This window comes from Lipotes vexillifer, unplaced genomic scaffold, assembly GCF_000442215.2.
Source record: "Lipotes vexillifer unplaced genomic scaffold, Lipotes_vexillifer_v1.1 scaffold164, whole genome shotgun sequence".
Lineage (NCBI taxonomy): Eukaryota > Metazoa > Chordata > Mammalia > Artiodactyla > Lipotidae > Lipotes > Lipotes vexillifer.
The window spans coordinates 3,279,781-3,299,469 of NW_006789313.1; the positions used below are offsets into that span (position 1 = coordinate 3,279,781).

General features: G+C 42.1%; 1 protein-coding gene across 1 annotated transcript in view; it reads right to left on the minus strand.

Annotated features, from left to right (window-relative positions):
* Positions 1 to 19,689, minus strand: part of FMN1 (formin 1) — a 409,376-nt gene that overhangs the window by 306,706 nt on the left and 82,981 nt on the right. The window lies entirely within an intron of this gene.

Here is a 19,689-nt window from a genome sequence, read left to right on the forward strand (position 1 = left end):
GTCAGCCTGCCCCCACTCATCCCAGCCCAGGACTTCGCCACGAGCTCCGCCCCAGTGCCGGCCGTTCTCCTGGTCGCTTTCAACTTCCTCATTGGTGAGCAAGTGAGGCTCCAGAAAGTGCTGAGCCGGCAAGCTGATCCTGACGGCCTTCAACCACCCCCGGAGCAGCTGAAGAAATTTCAAAGTGAATCAGCAGCAAATGACTGAAATACTTCTTACGGGCTCTCTTTTGCCATCTAAATCACGGTCAGAAGCCTGTGCCATCCAGGCCAAAAAAAACCCTCAAAAAACAAAAAACTAGCAGTGCACACAGACCAACAGCCACTTACAAAGCCCAAAGCAAGAAAAGTAAAGAAAGAAACAGATCATCTCAGGATGCCCAGGACTCTCAAAAGCAGTTAATTTACTGCCCTTGAAGCTTGCTTTTTTTTTTTTTTTTTTAAAGTGCTTTCTTCCGCTTCCCTGCAGGTTTCATCTGGAATGCAGATTTTAGCTGCCCCAGCCCGAGAAGGAAAACCAACTCGACTGGTTTCAGATTACTGCTGTTTTAGCTCTGCCCTGGTGTCTCAGTGTTCTACAAACAGGTACCTAGGCAAGCACACCCACCACGCCCACTGTCCACCAGCCTTAGGGTGGCAGAGTAAACAGCCCCAGCCAGCCTGGCAGGAATGATTACCCTCCACACTCTCTGTGCCAACCTTGGGCTTCTGCTCAGCAGCTCTGGCTTCCTGGCTTCCTTATGAATCCTGCTGGCCAAAGCCTCTGTGCTTCAGCCATCCAACCAACAAATTGAAACCTGGCATGATACAAAGTAACACACAACCTGCCTTGTTAGGTAAAGCAATTCACTAAAGGTCCCCAAGGAGCCCCATTCCCCTAAAGGGAAAAACACCTGAAAGGTCTCTATCAGGTCTCTGTCACAGACCCAATTTGCCTAAAACAAAAACAGGAAAGACAAAACCACCACCAAACATCAGCTCAATGTAGTTTCCAACGGTGATTATATGCTGAGAACCTGGCAATGAAGAACTTGGAAAAATTGCAGCTCTGTTTCCCAGCAGCATACCTGCTGCCTCTTGGGGCAGCTTCCTGTCGTACCTGAAGGTCTCAGTGTTTTTCAAATCCCATCCAGTCAGCAGGCATTTAGTAAGCACCTGGGATGGATAAGGTACTGTGTTGGATCAGAAGAACCAAACTGGCTTAATAGTCATCATGGTTTAATAGTATAATCACCGGCTCTCTGAACAAAGCTGCGAGAAGATTGAGCCCAAGTGTTAAACGCAAACAAATTCTGCAAAACGGAATCTGTAGCCACAAGCAAAACAACTGCCTTGCTTTATCCGCAGCAGGGGATGGCTGTGGCTTCCACACTGCTAACTTGAATTGTGTTCCCCACTAAGTATTAATACTAAGAAATTCTGATCACAATGATAAATTTCTAGCATGATGTGTTCAAAAGAAACCCTCACACCAAAAGGGTACATGTGATTACAACCCATCAACTCCTATTGGAAAGTTAAGACGGTACTTCCAAATCCCTGATTTGACCTTGTATCTAAACGGATACTTTCCTGTTTGCTCCTGATCCCAGTATATTTGGGGATTATTAACTAGGGCACAGTTAATCAAAAGGCCACCACAACACTGAGGAAAATTCATTGATGACATGGATGCCTCAGAACAAGCTTCCCATCTCAAGGAAATGCCCGTTGATAAAATCATACTTCTGCTTCCTCAAGACAGAAAAAAAAAGGAATCATCACATCAGATCATAAGATCAGTCTTCTGAAGAACTATGTAGACCAGCCAATACACAGGTGAGGGGAGGAGACATGGCACGTATTTGGTGTTCTTCAACTGAGAAAGCTCCATTTTCTCAGACATAATTATTGATTTCCAGATTTCCAGAATAAGTTTCTAAGCGCTTTCAGCAGATTTGGGCAAAATGGGACATAAACTGGAAGGGGCTGATGGCTCTTCCACAGTACAGCATGGAGCAGAATTACAAAGTTTTAGCACCCTCTCAATACCCATGGACACAAATACAATGTCATGGAAAGTGCAGGAAGTCTTGGGTCCCAGGGAGATGATTTGATCCCAGTCCCTTGACTCGAGATAGGTAAGGTATTATTAGGTTTGTTTTAAAAGTGAAGCAACCAGGCTTCCCTGGTGGCGCAGTGGTTGAGAGTCCGCCTGCCGATGCAGGGGTCACGGGTTCGTGCCCCGGTCCGGGAGGATCCCACGTGCCGCGGAGCGGCTGGGCCCGTAAGCCATGGCCGCTGGGCCTGCGCGTCCGGAGCCTGTTGCTCCGCAACGGGAGAGGCCACAACAGTGAGAGGCCCGCGTAGCGGAAAAAAAAAAAAAAAACAGAAAAAAGTGAAGCAACCATGGTCAAGAGAACACAACCAAGCCAAGGTCCACAGCTAGTAAGTGGAGGATACTAATAATACCTAACATTTATTGGGTGTTTATAAGCACTGTTCTAGGTGCTCCGTGTGTATTAACTGATTGGCACGTCTAGCTATGAGGCTGGTATTATTTTCTTTCTCATGTTTAGAAAGAGGAGCAGAAAGATGATGTAGCTTGCCCGTGTTCACACGGAACTTGAATCCAGGCAATCAGGCCCCAGAATCCACAATCACTCTTCCAAAACCCTGAGCTCTGCATCCTGCCGTAATAGGACTCCACACACGCCTGCATCTCGAAATGTGCAAGAGTGTCAGCCCGGTTAGTTGGTGGTCTCTCACTAGGATGATACAGAAGGTTGACTTCATAAAAAGAAAAAACAATATGAGAATGACCATTCTTTTCTCTCGTTGTAATTCAGGAGGGAAATCTAGAGGGGGTGCTTAGAAAAATCAAGCAAAAATTCCTAGCTGGCTTGTCTACTGGTCACAGACAAGACACACAATCCTCGGGACTCAAACCTATCAAGAGGCTTTCCAGCTTACCCGTACAATTCTCCTTCATTTAGGAAGCTTAACAATCACAAAGATGCATTCATCCAACAATCAATGTTAAGCACTGACTCTGTACGAGGCTCCGGGGATATAAAGATGAAGAAACTCCAGCCTTCCACCTTCATGAAACATGAAGTTCAATACAGGAAATCAGCCAAGAAAGAGGTGATTCCTGTTCATAGACTGTAACTGAGTACTTTATACCCCAGACTCGGTCTAAACAGCAATAGGCGGACATAAGACAATTTTGAATGAAAGAAGCAGTGACCATAAAAATATGAAGATGAGTAAGAAAGAGAAGCATGGTAGTTTACAGAGATCTTTGTTTGTTTTGTTTGTTTTGTTTTTTTTGCGGTACGCGAGCCTCTCACTGTCGTGGCCTCTGCCGCTGCGGAGCACAGGCTCCGGACGCGCAGGCCCAGCGGCCACGGCTCACAGGCCCAGCCGCTCCGCGGGACGTGGGATCCCCCTGGACCGGGGCACGAACCCGTGTCCCCTGCATCGGCAGGCGGACTCTCAACCACTGCGCCACCAGGGAAGCCCCAGAGATCTTTGAATATTGACTCTTTCAGGTGACTGGTTCTCATGGCCATGAGAAGTGTTACAACATCTGGTCATTTAGGGAATGGAAAAATGTTTCAGACCATAGTGTTCAAGTAAGCAGCCTACAAATTTGATCTTAGTTGGGTGGTCTTGAAAAATGAATCCATTTAATGCTTTAACATTCTCGGGGTGGGGGGGGAAGGAATAACTTCTCTGGCACGTTATTTCTCTGTCTTGTCCCACTATGCGTACTTATTAAGTACCTACTACAGAAAACCAGTGACAGCCAAGACTTTCTCCTTTTCAACCTCACCTGACACTCTTTTGTTCTAACCTCAAAACACTTAAGCTCTCTAACAGCTACACCTGTGCAAAAGGCAGATTAAAAATGATCTGCCTTGGAAACTAGTTGAAACAGGCATGATGAATATTAGGTAGGATTTAACCCACGTGTTGCTCTTTGTAACTACTTGTTAAAAACAATCACTACGCAGCTACTCGAAAACGGAACACTATTTGTGTGCAGAATTTACTACCAATGAATTCTCTGTGTTCCTCCCATCTCACCATCTTCTCAGATTGAGGCTGAAGCTACTTTTACCCCATGGCAATGGGAACATCAGTCCAACAAACAATACCTAGTGAGCTAAGCCTAAAAGAATGGTTGCAAAAACAACAACAAAAAAGGCATATCATCTCCTGGAAGCAGTAGAACCTAGCTTCTTGATTCTAATAACAACTAGAGGAATGAGCATTAAAAAATTTTAAGTCAATTTGCAGAAACTGGACACTGCCTAAAAGAAAAACTTCCTAAAGCCCCCCACCTCACACACTTATTCTTTGCAGCCCTCTGCCATGTCACTCAGCTTAGAGAATGCCTTCCCACATTCTCATAAAATCCCAGAAAGGCAAGGGAAAAGTAAAGCAAGTGAGATTAATTTCACGGTGTTGGGCTAAATGATTCTCATGTTTCTCCTTATCCAGTATACTTCAAGCTCCCGGCCTGCATTTAATGACTAACTGCTTCCAGCTTCTAGGGGTTCAACTAGGTTCATGTGACGACTGCTTGAGAAAAACAGAAAGCAGTTAAAATTAATAAGAGTAAGATTGTAGAAACTATTGCTGTGGAAGGAAAGGGTTTAGAGCAACGGGCTGAGTAAAGTAAGTATGAAGATATATGTGGGGTAACAGGCAGAGATGGGCTTTTTGGGTTCAGGAAGTGTGTTTTAACTAAGTGAAGTCTGATATAAATGGTGAGAACTAAGGACATGATGACCACCCAAGTACTCAAAAAGACATGTGTTAAATGAATGAGGTGTCAGATGAAAGGAGTGTAAGATTATGGAAGAAGCTGGGTAGAATCAAATTGTTGGGAGGCTGAAGAGGTCTTTAGAAGGACTAGAAGTCAACCAGCCCAACATTCTTCTAAAGATGGAGACATTTGAAGTCAAGAGAAGCTAAGTAACTGGTACCAGCTCATGCAGCTCAAGGGCAGCCATTAAGGTGGGAAAAGAGGCGTCCCAACTCCTGTCCACCCCGTGTCACATCCCCCTACTGCCCTGACACGTGATCTTACCTTCTTCCTGATCAGCATCTCCGTTAAGCTCATTTTCCACATCTTCAAAATGGAATTATGAGGCCAAATGATAAGACAGGGCCGGAGACCTCCCTAGGCTTCTCATTCCATCTCAGGCAGTGCTTTCCCTGCCTTCACGGCGTGTATTCCCCCTGCCAACTACTGCAACCCTCAAAACAGCCCCTCTGGCTCAGCCTCGGAGAAGCCAGCAGCTGTTTTTACTGATTGATTCAAAAGAAAACAGGCTGCACCTGCCAAGGGCAAGGACAGGGCTCAGTGATTAAGGCCTTTTTCCATGAGCAGACTTAGTGCAAAATGTTTCTAAGACTGGTTCCACTGAGCTGTATTCAAAACTTCTGTGGAAGTGGGTTGAAGGTCGGTAACAAACTAGAAGCCTCTGAAACGGAAGAGGGGGGGCCGAGGCATATTCGTGAAGCTGAAGAAGAGAAGAGAGCAGTGGGTACGTCATCTTGCAATGATCAAGGAATGAGGGCAGTGCGCACAGTTAAGAACCTGGCCCTGGGTCCTGGGCTAACACCCTACTCTGCTCCTGCAAGAAACCTGACCTTGGACAAGTTATATAAGCAACCTGTGTCTCAGCTTCCTCACCTAGAAACTTGGAATAAGAAAAGTACCTACTTCGTGGGTTATTAGAAGCATTAAATAAACTAATATATGTTTCACACTCTCATCATATGCCTGGCATGTAGTAAGTACCATACGGATATGACATGTTTTCATAGCAAAGGAATAACTTTCTTGGGGACATCAACCAGCAACCAACAGAATTTTTTTTAACCTTGTCAATATGAAGCAAGCATTTACCGATGAAATGACGGCCCAAGAAGGAAGCTGCCCTCCCAGTTCCCTCACATATGCTCTTGGGCAGAGGAGCCATTTGGTCTGAACAGGATTGTTCCTTATAGATAGGCCTACTAAATACAACGGCTCCCCATGCCACATCTGGGCCACGAGTGAATTGAGCTTCAAAGAAAATTCTTTCAAGGGGTCCCTTTGGGTGTTTCAGGGCCAGTGCTCTCTGGATTATTGTTTTCCATCTGTATCACCTGAAGAGAGCAATTAGCTTAAGGAGTTCCCAGGTGGCTACTGTAGATGGTGACAGAGTTCACCTGTTCTTTATTACTTTCCTGCGTTCCAAGATGATATTTAAACCAACTCAATCATTTCAGGAAAAAAAAAAAAATCCATGAATTTGGATTTTCTCCAGAAAATCCTTTTCTCAAGAGTATGTTGACACATGCTGATGATGTGTGGTCCCCTAGCACTGAGACTTCCCCTCCCTTTGGGGAAGGAGGTTCCCAGATGAAGACTGGGAGAGAGCCCAGGGCATTAACAGCAGAGCAAGGACCATTTTTTGTTGTTGTTTTTAGGCCAACTCATTATACTTCAAAGGTGTACGCACTTCACTTAAAATGTCCTTACTCTTACAAATACGAAAATCAAGCTTGAAATAGTTATTACATTACTGCTTAGGGTCTTACTGTCAGATATTTCTAAGACGGACTCCACCAAGCAGTATCAAAGAGTCCTTGGAAATGGATTCAATATCCGTGACAAAATAAAATATTTTAAGAGGAAAAAGGAAAGGCTTTGACTTACTTGTGAAGCTGAAGAGGAGAGAAAATAGGAGCATTCTTTAAGGTACAGAATTTGCTGGGACATGTTTTTGAAGAGTTTTGAGCTTTTCCCAAATGAGTAATAGTGATGTCCCACAGAAGTAACCACTACAGAAGGTATGGAGTCCATGGAGAAAGCATTTCATTGTGGCTAAAGTTGCTCATGATGAAAGTTGTAGATGAAGATCTGGAATCTAAGAAACTGTATATATCTCTTGCTGTCTATACTCTTGTTCTTCCTGAGTGGTGAAACTAGACAGCCACTGGCTCCACTGTAACTGGGTATCGTTTTTTGTCCTTCCTTAATTTTTTTTTTAAGTAAAAGTCATCTTGGGAATATTAGTTCCAACACCAAAGATCTAGTTATCATTTTTAAATACTTTTACATTTAAAGGAGGCAAAAGAAAAATTAGGGAAGATGAGGATTTACCTAAAACAAAATGAAGGTGGATCATAAGAACATGCATGAGAGGAGAGAAGGGGGAGATCTAGCATTTTTTTAGGGTGTCATTGTTGTCCCAGGTAGGTACCATGCTAGGTTCTTTATGCAAGTTTTCTAATACCTTAATCCTCCCCATAACTCTATGAGAAAGGTGTCATTGACCCCGGTTTTTTTTTTTCCCCCGGTACGCGGGCCTCTCACTGTTGTGGCCTCTCCCGTTGACGGAGCACAGGCTCCGGACGCGCAGGCTCAGCGGCCATGGCTCACGGGCCCAGCCGCTCCGCGGCATGTGGGATCTTCCCGGACCAGGGCACGAACCCGTGTCCCCTGCATCGGCAGGCGGACTCTCAAACACTGCGCCACCAGGGAAGCCCGACCCCGTTTTATTAGTGCTGTTCACTGCAAGTTTCTGTAATGGTGGAAATGTATCTGTGTCATGCAATCCAGTGCCACAGGTGGCCTCTGAGCACTTAAAATGTGCCTAATGTAACTGAGGAATTAAATTTTAAATTTTATTTAGTCTTAATAGCCACAGGTGGCTTAGTGACTACTGTTTAGCCATTGCTTTAGATGTTAATACTGAGGTTCAGAGACATTAGAGCAATTCAAAGATTACACAACCAATGAGTGGCATAGCCAGGATCTGCACTGGATCAACCTGATTCTAAATGTACCTTCTTTTCATTATAATAAATCAAAGAGCTATAGAATTTTATAACAGTTCTCTTTCATATTGAAACATCAGTATGGGGGCAAAATAGATGATCACCTGGTTACCGGAACCAAATGGCCACCGCAGTTAGAAGGAATTGGCAGAGAGCAGAAAGGACACAAATTATGAGCCCTGATTTGATCAGTAATTATTCCTTGAAGTTAATACTCACATCATTTAGTCATGTTAAAAGAAAAATATGGAAACCAATGTAAAGGCATTAAAATTACAAAGTAGAAAGTAAGCTAGGCATTGTCACAACTATGGTCCTATTCTTTTTTTTTTTTCTAATATTTATTTATTTACTTATTTGGCTGCGCGCGGTCTTAGCTGAGGCGCACTGGATCCTCGCTGCCGCATGCGGGATCTTCGTTGCGGCATGCGGGCTCTTAGTTCCCTGATCGGGGTCAAACCCGGGCCCCCTGAATTGGGGGGTGTAGAGTCTCAACCACTGGACCACCAGGAAGTCCCTATGATCCTATTCTTTTTTTTTTTTTTTTTTTTTTTTGTGGTCCGTGGGCCTCTCACTGTTGTGGCCTCTCCCGTTGCGGAGCACAGGCTCCGGACGCGCAGGCTCAGCGGCCATGGCTCACGGGCCTAGCCGCTCCGCGGCATGTGGGATCTTCCCGGACCGGGGCACGAACCCGCGTCCCCTGCATCGGCAGGCGGACTCCCAACCTCTGTGCTACCAGGGAAGCCCGATCCTATTCTTAAACACAGTTAAAGAGAGGGCAAAGAAAAGAGGAGAGGCCAGAGCTATGGCTTTGAAGTGAGATGTATTCGGGTTCACTATGGGATATTACTTACTAGTTACATGCTAGATGTGTCACTTAGGCAAGTTCCTTAACTTTTATGAACCAGTATTTACATGTATAAAATAGGGAAAATAATAACTCATAGGATTGTTCTAAGAATTAAATGTGCTAATATTCCTAACCCGGTGCTTGCTTGATTCACAACAGACACCCAATAAATAGTAAGCATACTTTATGAAGCATGTATAGTTACAGGCATCAATGAAGTGGGAGAGAGGAATCACATTTCCATAATTTTTAAATATATTCACTATTGCCTCCATTTTGTCCATCATTTTACTTTGAGATTTAAACAAAACAAGTATATATAGCGCTACTGTCATTTTCAACACTTTAAAAAGTATCATGAAATATTCTGTAGAAATGTTATAATAGTTCCTAGAATTACAGTCACTTACTTTCTATAGCTGGAAAGGGACGTTTATAATGTTCATACACAGGACATTTATGTAGTAGCTGTAGTTCTTAATGCAATTCAGAAGGAATAATAATCATAAATCAAGATGGCTTAATTAAAACATGTAAAAATCAAAAGGCAAGAGAAAAATAACTGGGCAATAAAAACTGGAGCCTTACGTTAGCATAGGAGTGCTCTCAAACATTCCCTAGGCAAAGGCTGCTGCATTTCAAATTTTAAATGGGTCATATGGGATGTAATTTTAACCACAAATTCCCATTTCTATCCTGGAGAGAAAAGAAAGAAAATACTTTTCTGAATATGCACATGGAACATAAATGGTATATGTAGAAAGAGATCAGCATTTAAAGAACTAGTGTGAAGCTCACAGTCTAAGCAATGCACACAGAACTGCAGTTTTTGAGACAGAAAAGGGAGGCTTAAAAAAATGAAACTCATTCAAAGGGAGCAAAAAAGTAAATAGTTGAATTTTAGAGAAGCCAAATAAAATATTTCAGTGCAATATTCTAATTCATTTAAATACAATTCATAGACAAATTTCTCACCAATTTTATAAAAGGTCTAATCTGTGGTTTCTCAGACCCTGAAAGCATAATATAAAGTTTTCTCTATGTAGATGCTTCAAGAGTCCAAATTTTACATGAACAGCTATTCTGTTTCATGTCAGAATAGACAGAGGAAATGAGGACACTGTTATCAAGATCAAAGAAAAGTGAATTTCACAGTTCCATTAACCATTAAGGTGTTCAATGGTTAAGACAAGCTTATTATTCTTTTTGTTTTATAAAGAAATCTGGGATGTTACTAGATTTGTCATGATCTTGCAGTTTATAGAGAGGACAAGTAGATGTCAAGGGAAGTGTGAGAAATGGCCTAAGAACTGAGCTTTATGATTGGCATAAATTTGGGTTTCTATTTACATGTGATAACAACCTTCCACACCAATTGCAAAATTGGAACTAATTTGAGAGAGATAACTGGTTAAATTTCATGGGCTTTAGGAATAAAACCAGATTACTTTTTTTCAACTGCTTTATCATGACTTAAAGTGGTGAGGAGTTTGTGAGAAAAAAAAGGCGATTTTCCAGTTCCATCAATAATTCATCCCTCCCCACTGTTCTTTTTACCTGAATCATTTCTTGATCATTTATCATACAGCCAACAGACACACAATCTCTGTCTCTTTCTCTCTCTTTCACACACTCACACATATGTACTCATATATACAAATAAACACATGCCTTCAGAAAACAAGCTAGCTTGATATTTCTAAATTCACTTCACTTGCAAATACAAGCCCCATTGTCATGAATATGCTAATGATGTGGGGAAGTCCACCTGCGGCCTTTAGCTTTACGCTCTCATTGGCTTCCAGGAAAACAAAACAAGGATGTGGCCCTTTCCATGTACTGCAAAGGCACTGTATCAGAGAGCCCTCTGCATCCATTCTTTGCTGTCAAAGTCAATTGATGCCACAGAGTTTGCCTATTAGGAGTGAAGGAACGTGAGGGCCTGAAATCTGCTCGTGTTCCCATCAGTGTTTCCCCATCAACTGTAAAGACCCAAGGTCTGAGGCATCCAGTGAGTGTCCCAGGTGAGCAGTTGCAGAATCTTCACTGGATTGAGTTCTGTGGGGTGACTTTGGTTGTGGTTCTAGCTTTCTAATTCTGAGCCCGGTTCTCAATCCTTCTCACTGATTATGAGAGCTAACTCATATCCATGAAATGAATTTGGTTCTTCAATTAAAAGCAAAACAAAAGAAAACAAACAAATCAGAAAAGCATCCAAACTAGTGGAGAGGTAGAGGGGCTTAACATTTAAGCACCTAGGTCCAGACGCGGACAGACCTGGGTTCAGATCCTTGCACCTGACTTTACTGAACCTCTCTCCTTATTTGTGTCAATACAATAGGTATAATAATACTTCAAAGAATGGTGCCTGGCATTGAGGAAGTGATCAATTCATGGCAGTTTTGTTACTGGTTTAGACACTTAAGGTTTGGTGTGGACTTGGTAATTATATCTTTCCTTCCATAAGATACAATTACTTGGAACCCGATGCTGTGTCCTCCGCAGACAATTAAGCTAACTCAATAAGGAGCATCCCGGGACCCACGGGTGGGGTGATGGAGATGATCCTTGGAAACCAGCAACACCAAGAAGAGTTCAAGGCTTGTGTTTTAAAAGCTGCATGCAAAATCCTTTCAGAATTCATGCAACCAATATAGTATTCTGACGACTGCTTGCCTTTACTGCTTTGCATACCTTTTGTCCATCTCAGGCCACACCTCTTTTAGTGTCTTTTTTCTATCCTGCCCACGTCCCTTACTTACAGACATTTTACAAACTATCCTCTATGGTGAATAGTCATCTCAAACGGAATCTTTAAGAAACTGCACTTGTTATAAGAAGTTAGGCCCCATTTGCTCTCTGGTCTCTCCAGATTCAGTTGCCTTGACATGTCTGGCTCAAAGTGCACTGGCAACTGAGGAGCACAGCTAATGACAGTTTCTAATAGTGGAATATAAGAAACTGCCCTTTAAGGCTAACTGTGTAATGTTCATGTTCTAAATGGGCACTCTAGGGTGTATGAGGGTTTATCCCATATAGATGCTACCCCAAGGCAATCCACACATTTGGTGCATTTGTATGTTGTTCCCAAACTGACACCTAGGATTGCCAGATTTATTAAATAGAATACAGGACAACCAGTTAAATTTGAATTTCAGACAAACAACAAATTATTTTTCACTGAATATGTCCTATGTAATATTTAGCAACCTCATGACCTAAAAGTGGAACTGACTGAGCATTGGGTTCTTTCAAGGACTTTCTAGGTCACCCAGAATGGTCTACGGGATTTGCTAGAGAAGGGTGATCACCCAAACAGAACGTCTCTACATAGCAGTCTGGCTGACATTCAGCCAAGGGGCACCAAGACAGCAGCACTGGTTGCTTAAACACTGAAATATATACTGGCTGGCAAACAGATGCTGCTCGGAGCCTCCCTGGTGTCTACCTTCCACCAGCTCCACCTCTTGCCATTCCTCCAAGTAACCCTTGGACCTTCTCACAGTTCAGTAACTAAAAGATGAATGTAACACGCGACAACATGGATGGACCGCAAGGGCATTATGCTAAGAAGAGTAAGTCAGACAGAGAAAGACGAATACTGTTATGTTCTCACTTACAAGTGGAATCTAAAAAAACCCAAATTCATAGAAACAGCAAAGGGACTGGTGGTTGCCAGATGTGGGGAGATGAAGACAGAGAAAAATGGGTGAAAGGTAGTCAGAAGGTACAGACTTCTAGTTGTAAGATTGATAAGTCCTGGGGATGTAATGTACAGGATGGTGGCTATAGTTAACAATGCTGTATTGCACGTCGGAAAGTTGCTAAGAGAGTAGATCTTGAAAGTTCTCATCCCAAGAAAAAAACACTTGTAACTATGTGAGGTGATGGATGTGAAATGAATTTACTGTGGTGATCATTTCACAGTATATACATGTACCAAATCATTATGTTGTACACTTGAAACTTAAACAATATTGTATGTTAATTACACCTCAATAAAACCAGGGAAGAAAAAAAGGATTGCACTGGAGAAACAGAAAGAAATGATATGAGTCTTCAAATAGAGTTAGGAGACGATAAATTTTGGTCTCACTATCAGAGTTGTGACATTGTTCCTCGTATTAAAACAAAGATTCATGTTGAGAATATTAAGATGTATTTGTTTTTCTTTTAAATAATTTCCATCTCTTTCTTTGAATTTCTTGGGTTTTGTTTTTTTTTTTGCGGTACGCGGGCCTCTCACTGTTGTGGCCTCTCCCATTGTGGAGCACAGGCTCCGGATGCTCAGGCTCTGCGGCCATGGCTCACAGGCCTAGCCGCTCCGCGGGATGTGGGATCTTCCCGGACCGGGGCACGAACCCGTGTCCCCTGCATCAGCAGGCGGGCTCTCAACCACTGCGCCACCAGGGAAGCCCTCTTTGTATTTCTTTTAAGTAATTTTCATTCCCCATACACCACACTGCTTGGGTTGACTTATGCTCCTTTAATAGAATCAGGAAATGTAATATTATAGCTGAAAGGAACACTGTTTCATCTGTTCGTGTTCCTCCCATCCTATCTGCACACATTTGTTAAAGAAACTGAAGGTCACCGAAGTTAACTGGTGCCCAGAGTCCCACAGCTAGCTAGTGGCTGAGCCAGCAGTGGAAGTGAAGTGAAGGAGACCTCCACCTCTTGTTCTAGACCAGAGTGGGCCAGATCTGACCCACTGCCTATTTTTGAATGACTCCTTTAAGAATGATCTTTACATTTTTTAATGGTGGGGAAAAAATCAAAGATGAATAATATTTTTGATAGGTGAAAATAATATGAAATTCAAATTTCAGTGTCTATAGACTTTTATGGGAACACAGGCACATGTATGTATTCTCTACAGCTGCTTTTGTTAACAAGGTTGAGTGGTTACAACAGAGATTGTATGGTCCCAAAGCCTAAAATATTTCCTCTCTGGCTCGTGACAAAAATAAATAACTAAATAAAAATTAATGCACAGCTAAATAAGGGGCCCTAACAGCACCCTCAGCCCTAATGCCTGGGGCCATTCCAATTGGTAGATGCCAAATTCCCACCAATTATTAAATGTTTTAGCTATCACCCCTACATACTAATGAAATGCTGCATGTCCACAGAAAAAGACTGATTAAAGTAACTTCTTGAGTGGACCTTCAAGATGGTGGAGAAGACGTGGAGATCACCTTCCTCCCCACAAATACACCATAAATACATCTACATGTGGAACAACTCCTACAGAACAACTACTGAATGCTGGCAGAAGACCTCAGACTTCCCAAAAGGCAAGAAACTCCCCCATATACCTGGGTAAGGCAAAAGAAAAAAGAAAAAGCAGAGACAAAAGAATAGGGACGGGACCTGTACCTCTGGGAGGGAGGTGTGAAGGAGGAAAGGTTTCCACACACTAGGAAGCCCCTTCACTGGTGGAGATGCGGGGAGGATTAGGGGGAAGCTTAGGAGCCACGGACGAGAGCGCAGCAACAGGGGTGCGGAGGGCAAAGCGGAAAGATTCCCGCACAGAGTATCGGTGTCGACCGGCACTCACCAGCCCGAGAGGCTTGTCTGCTCACCCACCGGGGCAGGTGGGGGCTGGGAGATGAGGCTCAGGCTTCAGAGGTCAGATCCCAGGGAGAGGACTGGGGTTGGCTGCATGAACACAGCCTGAAGGGGGCTAGTGCACCAAAGCTAGCCGGGAGGGAGTCCAGGAAAAAGCCTGGAACTGCCTAAGAGGCAAGAGACCATTGTTTCGGGGTGCACGAGGAGAGGGGATTCAGAGCACCACCTAAACGAGCTTCAGAGACGGGCGTGAGCTGCGGCTATCAGCTCGGACACCAGAAACGGGCATGAAACGCTAACGCTGCTGCAGCCACCAAGAAAACTCTGTGCAAGTGCAGGTCACTATCCACACACCCCCAGGAGCCTGTGCAACCCGCCACTGCCAGGGTCCCGTAATCCAGCGACAACTTCCCCGGGAGAACACTTGCCGCACCTCAGGCAGAGGTGCAAAGTCATGTTGGCCTCTGCCACCGCAGGCTCGCCCCACATTCCAATTATAACTACCCTACAGCTCCCTCCCCCAGGTCTGAGTGAGCCAGAGCCCCCTAATCAGCTGCTGCTTTAAACCCGTCCTGTCTGGGTGGTAACAGAAACCTGAGGGCAACCTACACGCAGAGGTGGGGCCACATCCAAAGCTGAACCCTGGGAGCTGTGCAAAGAAGAGAAAGTGAAATTTCTCCGTGCAGCCTCAGGAGCAGCGGATTAAATCCCCACAATCAACTTGATGTACCCTGCATCTGTGGAATACCTGAATAGACAACGAATCATCCCAAAACTGAGGTGGTGGACTTTGGGAGCAACTGTAGACTTGGGGTTTGCTGTCTGTGGCTGACTTGTTTCTGATTTTTATGTTTATCTAACTATAGTTTTTAGCGATTGTTATCACTGGTGGATTTGTTTATTGGTTTGGTTGCTCTCTTTTTTTATTACTTATTTTTTTAATTTAATAATTTTTAATTATTTAATTAATTAATTTATCTATTTATTTATTTTTATTCATTATTTTCTTTCTTGTTTTCCTCCCTCTTCTTCTGAGCCGTGTGGCTGACAGGGTCTTGGTGCTCCAGGCTGGTGTCAGGCCTGAGCCTCTGAGGTGGGAGAGCCGAGTCCAGGACATTGGACCACCAGAGACCTCCCGGCCCCATATAATATCAGTCAGCAAGAGCTCTCCCAGAGATGTCCAACTCAACACTAAGATCCAGCTCCACTCAACGACCAGCAAGCTCCAGTGCTGGACACCCCATGCCAAACAGCTAGCAAGACAGGAAAACAACCCATTAGCTGAGAGGCTGCCTAAAATCATACAAGTTCACAGACAGCCCAAAACACACCATCAGACAGAGCCCTGCCCACCAGAAAGACAAGATCCAGCCCTATGCACCAGAACACAGGCACCAGTCCCCTCCACCAGGAAGCCTACACAACTCACTGAACCAACCTTACCCACTGAGGGCAGACACCAGAAACAACAGAAACTATGAACCTGAAGCCTGCGAAAAGGAGACCCCAAACACAGTAAGTTAAGCAAAATAGGAAGACAGAGAAATATGCAGCAGATGAAGGAGCAAGGTAAAAACGCACCAGACCAAACAAATGAAGAGGAAATAGGCAGTCTACATGAAAAAGAATTCAGAGTAATGATAGTAAAGATGATCTAAAAGCTTGGAAATAGAATGGAGAAAATACAAGAAATGTTTAACAGGACACAGAAGAACTAAAGAGCAAACAAACAATGATGAACAACACAATAAATGAAATTAAAAATTCTCTAGAAGGAATCAATAGCAGATTAACTGAGGCAGAAGAACGGATAAGTGACCTGGAAGATAAAATAGTGGAAATAGCTACCACAGAGCAGAATAAAGAAAAAAGAATGAAAAGAATTGGGGACAGTCTCAGAGACCTCTGGGACAATATTAAACACACCAACATTCGAATTATAGGGGTCCCAGAAGAAGAAGAGAAAAAGAAAGGGACTGAGAAAATATCTGAAGAGATTATAGTTGAAAATTTCCCTAACATGGGAAAGGAAATAATCAAGTCCAGTAAGCACAGAGAGTCCCATACAGGATAAATCCAAGGAGAAACACCCCAAGACACATATTAATCAAACTATCAAAAATTAAATACAATGAAAAAATATTAAAAGCAGCAAGGGAAAAGCAACAAATAACATACAAGGGAATCCCCTTAAGGTTAACACCTGATCTTTCAGCACAAACTCTACAAGCCAGAACAGAGTGGCAGGACATATTTAAAGTCATGAAAGGGAAAAACCTACAACCAAGATTACTCTACCCAGCAAGGAACTCATTCAGATTCGATGGAGAAATTAAAACCTTTGCAGACAAGCAAAAGTTAGGAGAATTCAGCACCACCAAACCAGCTTTACAACAAATGCTAAAGGAACTTCCCTAGGCAGGAAACACAAGAGAAGGAAAAGACCTACAAAAACAAATGCAAAACAATTAAGAAAATGGTAATAGGAACATACATATCGATAATTACCTTAAATGTAAATGGATTAAATGCTCCAACCAAAAGACATAGACTGGCTGAATGGATACAAAAACAAGACCCATATATATGCTGTCTACAAGAGACCCACTTCAGACCTAGGGACACATACAGACTGAAAGTGAGGGGATGGAAAAAGGTATTCCATGCAAATGGAAATCAAAAGAAAGCTGGAGTTGCAATTCTCATATAAGACAAAATAGACTTTAAACTAAAGACTATTGTAAGAGACAAAGAAGGACACTATATAATGATCAAGGGATCAATCCAAGAAGAAGATATAACAATTATAAATATATGTGCTCCCAACATAGGAGCACCTCAATACATAAGGCAAATGCTATGTAACAGTCATAAAAGGGGAAATGACAGTTACACAATCATACTAGGGGACTTAAACACCCCACTTTCATCAATGGACAGAGCATCCAGAATGAAAATAAATAAGAAAACACATGCTTTAAATGACACATTAGACAAGATGGACTTAATTGATATTTATAGGACATTCCATCCAAAAACAACAGAATACACTTTCTTCTCAAGTACTCATATGAGGAACATTCTCCAGGGTAGATCATATCTTGGGTCACAAATCAAGTCTTGGTAAATTTAAGAATATTGAAATCATATCAAGTATCTTTTCCGACCACAACGCTATAAGACTAGATATCAATTACAGGAAAAAAAACTGTAAAAAATACAAACAGGTGGAGGCTAAACAATACACTACTTAATAACCAAGAGATCACTGAAGAAGTCAAAGAGGGAATCAAAAAATACCTAGAAACAAATGACAATGAAAACACGATGACCCAAAACCCATGGGATGTAGCAATAGCAGCTCTAAGAGGGAAGTTTATAGCAATATAATCCTACCTCAAGAAACAAGAAACATCTCAAATAAAGAACCTAACCTTACACCTAAAGCAATTAGAGAAAGAACAAAGAAAACCCCAAAGTTAGCAGAAGGAAAGAAATCATAAAGATCAGGTCAGAAATAAAAGAGAAAGAAATAAAGGAAATGATAGCAAAGATCAATAAAACTAAAAGCTGGTTCTTTGAGAAGATAAACAAAATGATAAACCATTAGCCAGACTCATCAAGAAAAAAAGGGATAAGACTCAAATCAAAAGAATTAGAAATGAAAAAGAAGTAACAACTGATAGTGCAGAAATACAAAGGATCATGAGAGATCACTACAAGCAACCATGTGCCAAAAAAATGGACAACCTGGAAGAAATGGACAAATTCTTAGAAAAGCACAACCTTCTGAGACTGAACCAGGAATAAATAGAAAATATAACAATCACAAGCACTGAAATTGAAACTGTGATTAAAAATCTTGCAACAAACAAAAGCCCAGGACCAGATGGCTTCACAGGCGAATTCTATCAAACATTTAGAGAAGAGCTAACACCTATCCTTCTCAAACTCTTCCAAATTATAGCAGAGGGAGGAACACTCCCAAACTCATTCTATGAGGCCACAATCACCCTGATACTAAAAGCAGACAAAGATGTCACAAAAAAAGAGAAAACTACAGACCAATATCACTGATGAACATAGATGCAAAAATCCTCAACAAAATACTAGCAAACAGAATCCAACAGCACATTAAATGGATCATACACCATAATAAAGTGGGGTTTATCCCGGGAATGCAAGTATTCTTCAATATACGTAAATCAATCAATGGGATACACCATATTAACAAACTGAAGGAGAAAAACCATATGTCATCTAATAGATGCAGAAAAAGCTTTTGACAAAATTCAACACCCATTTATGATAAAAACTCTCCAGAAAGTAGGCACACAGGGAACTTACCTCAACATAATAACGGCCATATATGACAAACCTACAGCCAACATCGTTCTCTATGGTGAAAAACTGAAGCCATGTCCACTAATATCAGGAACAAGACAAGGTTGCCCACTCTCACCACTATTATTCAACATAGTTTTGGAAGTTTTAGCCACAGCAATCAGAGAAGAAAAAGAAATAAAAGGAATCTAATTGGAAAAGAACTAAAACTGTCACTGTTTGCAGATGACATGATACTATACATAAAGAATCCTAAAGAATCTACCAGAAAACTATTAGAGCTAATCAATGAATTTCGTAAAGCAGCCAGATACAAAATTAATGCACAGAAATTTCTTGCATTCCTATACACTAATGATGAAAAATCTGAAAGAGAAATTAAGGAAACACTCCCATTTACCATTTCAACAAAAAGAACAAAATACCTAGGAATAAACCTACCTAAGAAGTCAAAACACCTGTATGCAGAAAACTATAAGACACTGATGAAAGAAATTAAAGATGATACCAACAGATGGAGAGATATACCATGTTCTTGGATTGGAAGAATCAACATTGTGAAAATGACTATACTACCCAAAGTAATCTACAGATTCAATGCAATCCCTGTCAAACTACCAATGGCATTTTTCAGAGAACTAGAAGAAAAAATTTTACACTTTGTATGGAAACACAAAAGACCCTGAATAGCCAAAGCAACCTTGAGAAAGAAAAACGGAGCTGGAGGAATCAGGCTCCCTGACTTCAGACTATACTACAAAGCTACAGTAATCAAGATAGCATGGTACTGGCACAAAAACAGATATATAGATCAATGGAACAGGATAGAAAGCCCAGAGATAAGCCTATGCACATATGGTCACCTTCTGTTTGATAAACGAGGCAAGAGTATACAATGGAGAAAGGACAGCGTCTTCAATAAGTGGTGCTGGGAAAACTGGACAGCTAAATGTAAAAGAATGAAATTAGAGAACTCCCTAACATCATACACAAAAATCAACTAAAAATGGATTAAAGACCTAAATATAAGGCCAGACACTATAAAACTCTTAGAGTAAAGCATAGGCAGAACACTCTATGACATAAATCACAGCAAGATCC